Consider the following 12,845-nt stretch of genomic DNA (forward strand, 5'->3'; position numbering starts at 1 on the left):
GGCTTCAAGCTCAAGGCTCTGCCTGGGCCTGCTGCTTCGGCCAGGGGCTCATTTTTTCCTGGAAAGACAAAGCCGTGGCCTCACCCCACGCCTGCACTTTGCCACGGCAGGCAGCTCAGATGTAGGAAAGGCTCTGTGGAGTCAGAAGTGCCGAGACAGGCAGATGGCACCAGAGGGTTTGGGGGCCAGGGCGCAACTGGGCTAGCCCCTCCTCCCGGGAGTCGGGGAGGCCCGGCCTTCCTAGTGCCCAGGCCACGGCTCCGGGGAGAAACCCGCCATGGAGGGCACGCGGGAGGCCCTCTGCCTGAGGTGGCAGGTGTCATGCCAGGGCCACTGCAAGCCTGGCTCGGCTTGCCTGCTTTCTCCAAAGGAGGCTGGCCGACCAGCCGAACCTGGCACCTGGGCCAGGCCCCTTCCAAGGGGACGAGTTCCAGAGGATAGAGCCCTGAGGGCGGCTGCCAAGTCTCCTGGGGCGTGTGCTGGGCCCCCGTCAGAGGAGGAAGCAGCCTGGTAAACGGTGTGCCAGGCCTGAGATCTGGAGGCCTCCCACAGCCGGGTCCCTGTCCTGCCCAGGCCCCCCGAGGGAGGACGATGGTCGGGCAGTGGCGAGCGGGGTGGGGCTGGCGCTGAGCCTGCCCTTGGATGCCCCGGGGAAGGGCGCCGGGGGATGGGCTGCCCCTGGCCAGGTCTGAGGGACCGACCCAGCTCGGGGCTGTCGGGGGCAGAGAGAGAACCCCCCCTCCGCCCTTTCCCTTCAGGTTCTTAGGGCTGGCCAAATCCTTCCCAAGACAGCTTGTCTGGAGAAAATCAGACCCAGCTGAAGAACATGTGTCCATGGGGGAAACCCGGGAAACTGAGTCTCCCCACACAATAGCAGAGATTCTCATCTTGCATCCTCTCCTGAGCTAATGACAAAGGTGGATGTCCCGGGTGGGCCTGTGGAATGGGAGAGGGGAGGAAGTCTATTGTCATGCAGAGGGACATGGAAAGACTTGTCTGAAGCTTATCCCCTGCACTGGGGTCAGGTCGGGAAGGGAAGGCACAGAGGTGAGCAGGAACCCACCGGCCTGTCTGTGGTGGGGCTGGCCCCGGGGCAGGCGTGGGGGTGATGGCTGGAAGTGGGATGGCGCGTGAGTTGGCACCAGCCAGCGGTGGAGGCAGAGACTCAGAGGTCAGGGATCTCTCTCTCTGTCTCTGTCTCTCTCTCTCTCCCTCAGGGAGCTGAGGAGAGTAAGGTGGCGCCCCTTGCCCACCTCGCCTACCTCTCCATGGGCCCTTCTTTCTCTGGCCGCTCCGGGAGCCCTGAGGGCTTGGGTTCAACCCCCACACACCGCACAGGCCAAGGGCGCATGCGCGACCACCGGGGCCTAGGGCTGGCCTCGGGGGTGGGGGGGTCCTCAGTGAAGGCCCCGAACTCCCTCCTGGCTCTGACCCAGATGCAGCTCTTCCATCGCCGCCCTTCTGGACTCGGCTTCAGCTGTCTCCCTCCCCTCCCCCACTCCCACTCAGCTTGCAGGCCGCTTCCCTGCCTTGAAAGCATTGCTCTGGCCCTGAGGGCCACAGACCTACTGGGCTTCAAGCTCAAGGCTCTGCCTGGGCCTGCTGCTTCGGCCAGGGGCTCATTTTTTCCTGGAAAGACAAAGCCATGGCCTCATCCCACGCCTGCACTTTGCCACGGCAGGCAGCTCAGATGTAGGAAAGGCTCTTTGGAGTCAGAAGTGCCGAGACAGGCAGATGGCACCAGAGGGTTTGGGGGCCAGGGCGCAACTGGGCTAGCCCCTCCTCCCGGGAGTCGGGGAGGCCCGGCCTTCCTAGTGCCCAGGCCACGGCTCCGGGGAGAAACCCGCCATGGAGGGCACGCGGGAGGCCCTCTGCCTGAGGTGGCAGGTGTCACGCCAGGGCCACTGCCAGCCTGGCTCGGCTTGCCTGCTTTCTCCAAAGGAGGCTGGCCGACCAGCCGAACCTGGCACCTGGGCCAGGCCCCTTCCAAGGGGACGAGTTCCAGAGGATAGAGCCCTGAGGGCGGCTGCCAAGTCTCCTGGGGCGTGTGCTGGGCCCCCGTCAGAGGAGGAAGCAGCCTGGTAAACGGTGTGCCAGGCCTGAGATCTGGAGGCCTCCCACAGCCGGGTCCCTGTCCTGCCCAGGCCCCCCGAGGGAGGACGATGGTCGGGCAGTGGCGAGCGGGGTGGGGCTGGCGCTGAGCCTGCCCTTGGATGCCCCGGGGAAGGGCGCCGGGGGATGGGCTGCCCCTGGCCAGGTCTGAGGGACCGACCCAGCTCGGGGCTGTCGGGGTCAGAGAGAGAACCCCCCTCCGCCCTTTCCCTTCAGGTTCTTAGTGCTGGCCAAATCCTTCCCAAGACAGCTTGTCTGGAGAAAATCAGACCCAGCTGAAGAACATGTGTCCATGGGGGAAACCCGGGAAACTGAGTCTCCCCACACAATAGCAGAGATTCTCATCTTGCATCCTCTCCTGAGCTAATGACAAAGGTGGATGTCCCGGGTGGGCCTGTGGAATGGGAGAGGGGAGGAAGTCTATTGTCATGCAGAGGGACATGGAAAGACTTGTCTGAAGCTTATCCCCTGCACTGGGGTCAGGTCGGGAAGGGACGGCACAGAGGTGAGCAGGAACCAACCGGCCTGTCTGTGGTGGGGCTGGCCCCGGGGCAGGCGTGGGGGTGATGGCTGGAAGTGGGATGGCGCGTGAGTTGGCACCAGCCAGCGGTGGAGGCAGAGACTCAGAGGTCAGGGATCTCTCTCTCTGTCTCTGTCTCTCTCTCTCTCCCTCAGGGAGCTGAGGAGAGTAAGGTGGCGCCCCCTGCCCACCTCGCCTACCTCTCCATCGGCCCTTCTTTCTCTGGCCGCTCCGGGAGCCCTGCGGGCTTGGGTTCAACCCCCCACACACCGCACAGGCCAAGGGCGCATGCGCGACCGCCGGGGCCTAGGGCTGGCCTCGGGGGGGGGGGTCCTCAGTGAAGGCCCCGAACTCCCTCCAGGCTCTGACCCAGCTGCAGCTCTTCCATCGCCGCCCTTCTGGACTCGGCTTCAGCTGTCTCCCTCCCCTCCCCCACTCCCACTCAGCTTGCAGGCCGCTTCCCTGCCTTGAAAGCATGGCTCTGGCCCTGAGGGCCACAGACCTACTGGGCTTCAAGCTCAAGGCTCTGCCTGGGCCTGCTGCTTCGGCCAGGGGCTCATTTTTTCCTGGAAAGACAAAGCCATGGCCTCACCCCACGCCTGCACTTTGCCACGGCAGGCAGCCCAGATGTAGGAAAGGCTCTGTGGAGTCAGAAGTGCCGAGACAGGCAGATGGCACCAGAGGGTTTGGGGGCCAGGGAACATTTTATGCTTCTCTTCTTGAGGTGTCTTTTAACCAAATTTTAGGAACTTGTAGTTTTCTAGTTCAATCTCTGGGATTGCATCAGCTCTAAGTGGGGAAAACCATGTAAAAGATCAAAACGTGCACGTGGAGACGACAAGGACTGAGGAAGGTCATTTGCAAATGGACTAAAGGCAGGCATGACTTTCCCTCTTGAGGCCCCTCTAGGGGCTCTGTGTTCACCCCTGACCTAGCTTTGAATCCGCCTTTGATCCTTGATCAGGACTCTGAATTCCTTTTCCTGCTTGTTTTGTATCCAGGAGGAAAGATTTGTGACGCAGCTTTTAAGGCTACTACTGGGCCTCGTTCCATAAACATGACTGTTCCCTGTGGAGTAGGATTTTCAGCACCCCTGCCTTTCTTATGCAATTCCCTTTAGGGCAGATATTCCCTAGAAGGCCCACAGCCTCCTCCCTGGCTTGGCCTGATGGATCCCGGGTGAGCTCTACTTTGCCAGGATAAGGGACCATAATCTTGGTCAGTGAGTGACCTCACACTGTCCCTTGCTGTCCAAGGTGACTTCTGAGCCCATGTCATTCTGTGGTCCATGGTCTTGGACAATCTTCCAGTTTACACACTAAGTGTTGGTGTTACCAACTCGTCCAAATGGGGCAACTGGGCCCGAGACCTTAAAGTGTGTTGGCCTTGGGTGGTTGTGATTTTTTCCTCAATCGTGTGCTGTGGTTACATTACCACCACCTGCTGGGGTGGGAACACTGTTTGGAGCTTTGAAAGATGAGGCAGGACAGGGGTGTGGGGGGCTCCAGCAGGGAATGCCATGGAACTGATGATCCATGGACGTGCATGAGCACAGTCTTACCAATTAAAATACTGAAATGCTTCCCATCTGGTGGTGGTGTGGTGATCATTTCAATATACACTCAAACATTGAATCATTACATTGTACCCCTGAAACCAATATAATTTTGTATGTCAACTTTACCTCAATAAAAAAAAAACACAACAGACAAAACAATTTTAATATTATAAATGAGTTCAGTGAATCCCTGAAAGTGCCCCATTCCCATATGGAAGTTACAAGAAGCAGAGAGGATGAAGTAAATGGAAGAAAGTTGTATAAAACACTATTCAAATTAAAATCGTTTAAGTTGCTATCAGCTCCTTGTGGCAAAGTTCTATGAGCACTGATCTTCTTTCACATTTTTCCGGGAAAAGCATATTTTCAGATCCAACCCATAATAGTTTCATCATTTCCTCTAATAAGACAATTTCAACTTAATAAATAAAACCAAAGGTATCCCTTATGTATGAATAAAATTAGTGAACTCTACAGAGAAAAGAGCATATTTGCACAATCTCAATAATGGAAACAGAAGAACTGAATGATGGTAAAGTCTCATTCAAGCTTATCTTTGAAAGCCAGTAAGACCAGGCTGTCTTTTCAAGGATGTGTGTAGAGCTGTCAGCCTTGAAAGATAGAAATAGTGGCCTCCTCTGGAGCAAAGGGCAGGCTTGCTTACTACCCAGTATAATACAAATAACACACCCCCAAGGCAATGTTTAGCAGACATCCTGCCCGTTATCAAAGATTTGAGTTCCTTAGGCTCTGAGATCTTGCAACCCTCTGCATGTCACCTGCCCCACACTGTATCACACTGTAGGAAGTGAGATTCAGTGAACCGGTGCAAATGCTGATACTCTGGCCACTGCTATTGCTGTGTCATTAAGTTCTTTGTCTCTGACCCATGGGTATCGTGTCTTTTGCCATCATCTATAAGACCATGGTAGGCTGACATTAGCTAGCAGGTAAGGTAAAATATCAGACCTTTCACAGTTCCCGTCAAGCCCTTAAAGTAACTAGTAGTCTTAGGAACAGAGAGCTATCCAGAACAATATGCATGGATGGTCTTCATAGAAGACTTCATGCAACCAAAACTAATAAGTCTCTCTGATCTCTTTTATTTCTACCCCAATTAGAAGGAAAGGCACCAAGCTATTACAGAACTAGGGATTATGAAAGCCACCTGGAGACCTAGTGACCAGAAACTTCCCATGGGGAGCAAAGACAGATGGGCATATTTCCAAAATGGACCCATATGCCTCCCTATCATCCAAAAGACAGTACATTATCTTAATTTATGATGATTTGAGTCATTAAAATCTTGTGATGGGCCAAAGATAGATTTCTAAGAGGAGTGAGGCACATGGCAGTTGTAAGCAGAGTAATACATTTGGTGAAAATCATACGCTGAACTAAACTTAGTGTTCTAATCAATTATAAGCTACAACAAATTTAATTAGGTCAATTAAATGATATTTAATGGTATCCTTAATTATTACTCTGCAATAATGAACAAGAAACTCAGGTAGATAACTATAATTGGTCTTACTTTGAAACATGATAGTCAGGACTATTTGAGATAAGCTGGAGAGAAGGAAGGGTAGAAATAGATAAAAGTTAGCTGCTCTGAAGCCACTCTCAAGACCCCTGGATCTACATGTACCCCAGGAGATCGAGGCAGACGGCTGTGTACCTAGATCCTCCTGCACTGTGGTTCTCAGGGATGTCACAGGGCTGAAACAGCTTCCTGAATCGTGTTTACACGTCCATGTGTACAATACCTCTGACCATGGGGATGAACCACCATTCAATCATCCCTTACACCCCTCTAATTAACAATTAGATTTCAAAATCACTGTATCATTACATTATCATTTATTCCTCAAACCGGTGGGATGCGGAGCTAAAAGAAAATCAAATTTCAATGGCTTCTTTTCTTTGAAGGACTCGGATGTTCTTTCACACTTGGAATCCGGATTAGAAGATAAATCCATCAAATCAATGGAAAAAAACTTAAGAAATAGACAGAGGGATATTTCATACATATATACACAGTTTGCACTTTGGCAAAAATAGAGTTATATTTTAAAAAATTAGAAATTTTTGAAATTTTATAGATATTAAATACTTTGTTCTGCTTATACTCCCTTTGGTTTACCAAATGAAACTCATTCTTTAATGGGCATTTCTAGCATTCAGTGCTAGTAACACCAGCTTTTTTAAATTCTTATATTTTCCAGGTCAAAGAACAAGAGCAGAGGTCATCAAAAGGTCAAGTCTAATCTACCTACAGATGTGGCAGGCTTAGCTATGGATGTTCAAGCCAGACATTGCCAGGAGAACCACATCTCTTCACCCATAGGTGAGTTTTTACTAGTAATCACAGAGACTTAATGATATCAAAGGAAATTCTTTATTAAGAACTAAAGTTATAGATTCCTATCTTGGGTTCATTACTTTGAATTTTTGAAGCAAATCATATATATAGATTGGACCATGTTCAATTCTATGATCTTTAGAAGATGCAACCTACAGCTGAAGAGAAATAGATACAACATCAATATCTTATCCTCTCTGAAGGCCAACTGAGAGCCCCTGGAGTCAGAAGTTTTCAAGACAAGAAAAATTCATCCTCCTGAACAGAAAGAGTAGAGGCTATTCAAAGATACAACTTTAAATTTTTAACATGACTTGTTAGAATGTGATGGAGCGAGCATAATATGTTCTAAGTTTCATAATTTTTCTCCAGAATACTGAGATGGATGAGCTTGAAGTCCAGTTTCCCCATAAATGTCATTATTCAGTGATAAAATTAATTTCCCTATAAAATAATTCCCATAAAAATGTTAAAAATGTATCATAGTCTCTGACTAAAAGGAAAGGAAGCAAATTGAGCAATTGAATACCAGTTTAATAAATTCCATACAAGGATCTTATTGCAGCATTATGTATAATAGTGAAACTGGATGTAATCCTGTTTCTATCAAAGAAGATATAAACAGATCATGGTATACCTATTCTTTGGAATACCTCTAAAACTTCTAAAAAAGTAAGTTAGAGTGATGTGTACTGATAAGGAGAGAGGTCTATGATATATGGTTTGGGAAACAGCAAATTGCAAAACGATGTCGTTATGTAATTTGTGTTTAAAAAAAAAACTTTGTGTATATATAAATTCATAGGAAATTTCCAGAAGAATAAGCCGCAACCTCTTAACAATAGTTCATTCTGAGTAGGGGAGTGAGTTTGCAGAGAAGGAAGGTTTCACTTTACTCTACATAGATCAGTATAATTTGACTTTTATTACAGTGTGTATTTGTTTCATAATTAGAAAAATGAGTGATGTGACCGTTTGGTGCAGGGCAACAGTATTATGTTCACCAGTCTCTGTTCTCTATGTTACTGCACAGCATGGACTGTAGGAGAAAGCCCAGAGGAGCAATGAAGACAAAGAAGACATGACACCTGCAAAAAGTCAGTGGAGTATTTCTACATAAGAAACATTCCAGGTGAGTTACAGTCAGTATCTTCCACTGCTCCAGCTCTCGCAATGAACCTAGAACCTGCCCAGGGTAAGCCGGAAGACCACACCCCGCTAGTCCACTCCCTGCCAGGAGCCGGTTTGTGCAGGGTGACTGCCATCAAGCAGACAATGGACTCAGGATGCAGTGTGTGCCTTTGGGGAGGCTGGCAGAGAGGCACAAAGTGGAACACCAGCTAAGTGCACACACCTGAGAGGCGGAATTCCAGGTGGAGACTCAAAATGTACTAAGAAACTGTGTGAAGTGAAGGAAGCTACTCGACCTCTCTGATCCTCAGTGTCCCCTCCTGTAAAATGGGGATCACAGGCCTACTTCATAGAGTTGTTGGGGAAGATACATAAAAGTTCCTGTGACAGGCAGTGTCCACATTATTAACAAAGTCATATTCGACTTCCAAATAATTGATGAAAAGTATAATGTTAATGAAACCAAAGACGAGCTACCCAGCTTCAGAAGCAGCACCAGCAGCATGAGAATGAGAGGAACTCCAAGTAAGCAGGGTTCTTCACAGCTCCACTGGAGAGGACGAACACGGGGTACACCAGGTACACTGTTGTACAGTGACTCGTGTAGTGAGGGTGGGTCCCTAAAGACACTGTGAAATACAGTTACACACAGTGGCTCCTAGGAAACAATTACAAAGCAATCAACGCAGCAGTTAGGAATGGGCAATAGGCGAGCAGAGGAGGGTCAGAGCCACAAAATCTGACAGAAAACACTGAACCACGAGCTCCCAGCTCTGTCAACGGCTGCAGTAGTTGCACCAGGAGATCAAACGTCTGAGACAGCCATTGTGGGGACTGCTGGGAGCACAGTGGTCACTGCAGCCACACCCCAACAGCAGTTGCATCGGAGCACACAGACCCAGAGACTTTCCTCTCCATTAATCCTTGTTTTAAGATGATGAATATCCTCATGTTACAATGTCTCCTTCCAACACTTGTGGACGAGTGTCATCAGAACCCCCTGAAGAGGGGACAGGCCAGAGTAGGATGGAACACTGGGGGCTGGGGGAGCTGCGCTGCACTTGACCACACGGACTATCACCCGGGTCTATTGAACACGAGAGAAGAACCCGAGGATGTGGTCTAAAGAGAATTCCCCATCTTGCCACATTCAGAGACACTGCAGAGTTTCTCACCCGTTCTTTACAAAAATGTTAAAGAATTCGTGTCGTTAATCATAAAGAGGCAAATTCTTGACATAATTACAGAGTCCAGTTTCCAGGAGCAGATTTTTCAGTTGTTTTGATAATATCCCACATTCAGGAATCAGAAATGTAACCTATTGGGGTGTGTAATATAAACAAGGACTTTTTTTCATGTAGATCAACACCCAGATTTTTAGAGAGGACATAAATCGTGAAAGCTGCTAATCATTCCTCTACAGGTTTCAATAAGACTTTTAAGTTAATTTACCAATCTCAGGAAAAGAGAACTTGGCAATTCAAATTTTTTGTTTCTGCATTCAAGCGTACAGTACAGCCAACAGAATGAGCATAAAAAAAATTAACAAGAAGTTCTTGCTTGCATTTCATCTTTTTCAAATAAGCAGGATATTTTATGTTCTGTTCCTTTCACTACTCTAATCAATTTTTAAAGAATACGGTACATCTGACTATCCCTAGGCGTGTTTATCCAGGAACCTTGCCAGAATCCAAAACGGAATTGTTAATGCTGATGAGTTTCAAATGCTGCACAAGTGCTGTCTACCTTGAACATCCCTTACCCAAAGCTGGACCACTGTTCTCTTCCTGAGGGATCAGAGTCTCCAGCCGTGTCCCTGAGAGACTGGTCACTCAGGCCTCAGCTGAGATTAGGTGATCAATCTAAAGGGAAAAATTGTTAAGCTATTATCATCTTAAGGATGTTGTTTCGGAGTCCTCTGCACTGGAATGTGTTGGTGAAAATGACCTAATAGATACTTGCCTGAGAATGAGGTTGTTCCCCTCTGCTCTTAATGGATCCTGGGGAAACCAGTGATTAACCTCACAGATGTCTCAACTTCCACATCTGTGAAAAAGGCAAGAAACAGCCAATGTTACCAAGCTGAAAAGCTCTTAAGTTGTGCTTGCAAGAGGGACCACAAGGGCAAATGTCTCCCAAAAGCTGATGAAATGATGGCACTTTGGCTGGAGAAGACAGAGGGCAGCAGGCAAAGTGGAAAGTTTCTGGGATGTCAAACCAGTTCCTATAAGCAGTTTAGAGAAGCACTTGAACCTGGACTAGGTAGGAGGCTATGAAAAGACCCACAGGCACACAGTTGGGAGGAGGATTCAAGCAATAGGGGGAGGCCGTGGGGAAGAGGTGCGAGTCAGGTTTCAATTTTGGACAAAACCAGTTGCATGCTGCAGGCCAGCAGTTGCCATGCAGCTGCCATGCCTTCCTAACTCTCTGGTCCCCCTCGTCTCGTCACATCCCTCCAAGACTCAGTCAACGTGGAGCGGGTGCAGGACCAGAGTCCACAGCCAACGGCGGTTTGGCCCTCGACAAAGCTCACACCGCCCTGCTCCTACCCCCAGGCCTAGGCACCGCCCCATGCCCAGAGCATCCTGAGAGTTGTAGTCCTGCAGCCCTACAGGTTGCCAGCTAGGAGCAGTTAAGAGACGAAAGCTCCTAGCATGCACAGTTTGTGGCCCCCACTCTCGCCTTGTTCCTCCGGCCCTGGGCCCCACCCCTCTGCTTCTCCACCCCACCCTCTACCCCACCTCTTCTCTATACCACGCCTACTCTCCATGCCCTGCCCACCAGAGTTTTCATAGTGTGGTTGGGCTGCATCCATTAAGGCTGGTACTCAGGTAGGGGTGGGGCTCACCAGCCTGGTTATTGCTGAGGATGCTTGCAGCCCTGGTGGAAGCACCCTGGCCAGTATTTGAAATGTAAATTCAATATCTAAAATGGAAATACCGGGTGCCAGGCATCCTGGAATTTGCCTTTTCAAGGCCACCTGTCCTATCATCCCCTCCATCCCTCCAGGCTGCCATGATCCTCCCTCTGAACCCCATGGTCAGTGTCGCTGCAGAGATCCTCCCTTTGGACCCTGCCTGCCTGAAGGGCCCATACCTTGATCAGACGTCTTAGAACGACTGCCCTTAGCCATGTCATAAAAAGGAGAAAACATCATATTTGACAACCCCAATTCCTGCATTATACAGACAGGAAACTCAGGTGCACTTGTAAGTGACCCTTAAGCCACTTCATGGGACCACACGCATGCCCCTTCTCCCATACTGCACACAGGCTTGTTCACTGGATTTCCTTATCCCAGTGTGGACCTCTTGGCCTCATTAACACAGGCAACAACACTGAAACTTCCCATTGGTCCTCCCCACAATGTTAGGCAAGTTTGTGCAGGAAGGTAATATACAATTTCTGCTCTACTATAGGGCTGGCTTCTTGGGAACTAGTTTTAATATCCCTGTTTAAATATACCCTCAGAATCACAAAATAATTAAGCAAAATAATTTGTTGTTGTGGGGGGTTATGGTGGTAATTCTCTGAAGTCGTTTTTCCATTTAGCTTTTCTGATTGACTCCAAATACTACAGCACCACACGCTTCTCAGTTGCGTGGATGCACATCTCCACTTCTTTGCAGGGAGGACGAACAACAGCAGAATACCCGTGGCCTGACTTTCTGGAGCATCAGTATTACTACAAGATTTGGAAAAACCAAAGTTAGGTCATTTCCAAGGTAAAGAATTAAAAACTTAAAACTAAGATGAGGTGGGAAAATCACATGCCATTAATAATTGTCAGTAATCTGTGCCTGAAATGTCAGACTTTCTCTGAGAAAGAACTTGGAGACCATGTTTCCCATTGTTTTAAATAGGAAAAATTAGAAAGCATAGTAAATCTATCGAAAAACTCTAGCAATTTCCTCACTCACATTATGGCACCTAGACATAAGTTCCGAACATCAGGTGTTCCTCATTTTTTTCCTCATTCAACCCAGTCCCACAGGTCTTGAGTGCATGCTGTGAACACGGCATTGTGCTAGGTGTCAAGGCCTTGGTAAGCATTGTGGTGGGGGTGGACCTTGCTGGAAAAAGCATCATAAAACCTCAAATCCATGCCACTTACCAAATTGAGGCAAAAATGGAAAGACCTAGGGGCCAACGCAAGGATGAGGGCATTAATAGACACTTGGAAGTATTAAAATCCATCTAATGGTGTCATAAGTGAATGTGTTCCACTTTAAAACAAAACACTGCTGTTATTCTTAGATATTGAGTTAGTATCTTTGTGCAAATATGCAGGATTTAAAATGGTTATTGATTTGTAACATGTGTACAGAAATATATGCAGAAGTCATCCACGTAAATCTCAAAGAATTATTACAAAGTGAACACACTTGTGTGACCAACAACTAGCACCAGCTTCACTCAGGTCCCAGCAATCCCTTTCTCCCTCCTTCCTCCCCAAAGGTAACTGATATCTTACCAGCAAACACTGTATATCGAGTTTGTCTTCTTATACAAGTGTTTTATCACAGAACAATTTAAACAATATACAAAATAAACAAAATAGCATGGTAGGCCTGTCACCCAGCTTCAACAACTACTAATCATCTGCCATTTTGGTTTCATCCACACTCCATCCCATTTCCACCTCACTTTATTATTCTTTTAGTACTTTGTGTGTGGGGGGGGAGTAAGACGTACAACAGTGAAAGGCACAAATCTCAACCGTACAGTTTTGGCAAATAAACATGCCCAGATAGCTTTCATCTCTTTAAGAATAGAATATTTCCATCACCCCCAGAAAACTCCTTCCTGTTCCTTCCCAGGCAATTTTTTCGTTCCCCCGAAGCAACCCTTGTTCTGGTTTTTTCAGCATAGATTCATCTTGGCTGAAATCATCCCACGTGTATTGTTTTCTGTCCAGCTTGTCTCCCTCTGCACGAGGTTGATGAGTGTCTTTCAGCATGTGTGTGTCAGCGTTTGCTCTTCAGCAGGGCTGAGGGCGATCTGCTCTGTGGTTCCCCTGCAGTGCGCTCATCTTCCTCCTGGGGACATGCAGGTCATCTCCTGTGAACAGTCTTGTACAAACTTTTTTCGTATGCTGTTTAATTTCTTTATTAGCATTTAAGTTACACACCTTTGCACTTTTTAGTGGTTGGTCCAGATTA

General features: G+C 48.3%; 1 long non-coding RNA gene across 2 annotated transcripts in view; it reads left to right on the plus strand.

Annotated features, from left to right (window-relative positions):
• Positions 1 to 3,717: 3,717 nt before the first annotated feature.
• The window catches only part of LOC131402047 (uncharacterized), a 50,547-nt gene continuing 41,419 nt past the window's right edge, over positions 3,718 to 12,845 (plus strand). For both annotated transcript variants that reach the window (XR_009218215.1, XR_009218214.1), the window contains exons 1-5: positions 3,718 to 3,811; positions 6,416 to 6,537; positions 7,586 to 7,684; positions 10,693 to 10,892; positions 11,264 to 11,408. This is a non-coding gene — a long non-coding RNA (uncharacterized LOC131402047). The remainder of the gene's footprint in view (positions 3,812 to 6,415; positions 6,538 to 7,585; positions 7,685 to 10,692; positions 10,893 to 11,263; positions 11,409 to 12,845) is intronic.

This window comes from Diceros bicornis (assembly GCF_020826845.1).
Source record: "Diceros bicornis minor isolate mBicDic1 chromosome 3 unlocalized genomic scaffold, mDicBic1.mat.cur SUPER_3_unloc_2, whole genome shotgun sequence".
NCBI classification, from domain to species: domain Eukaryota; kingdom Metazoa; phylum Chordata; class Mammalia; order Perissodactyla; family Rhinocerotidae; genus Diceros; species Diceros bicornis.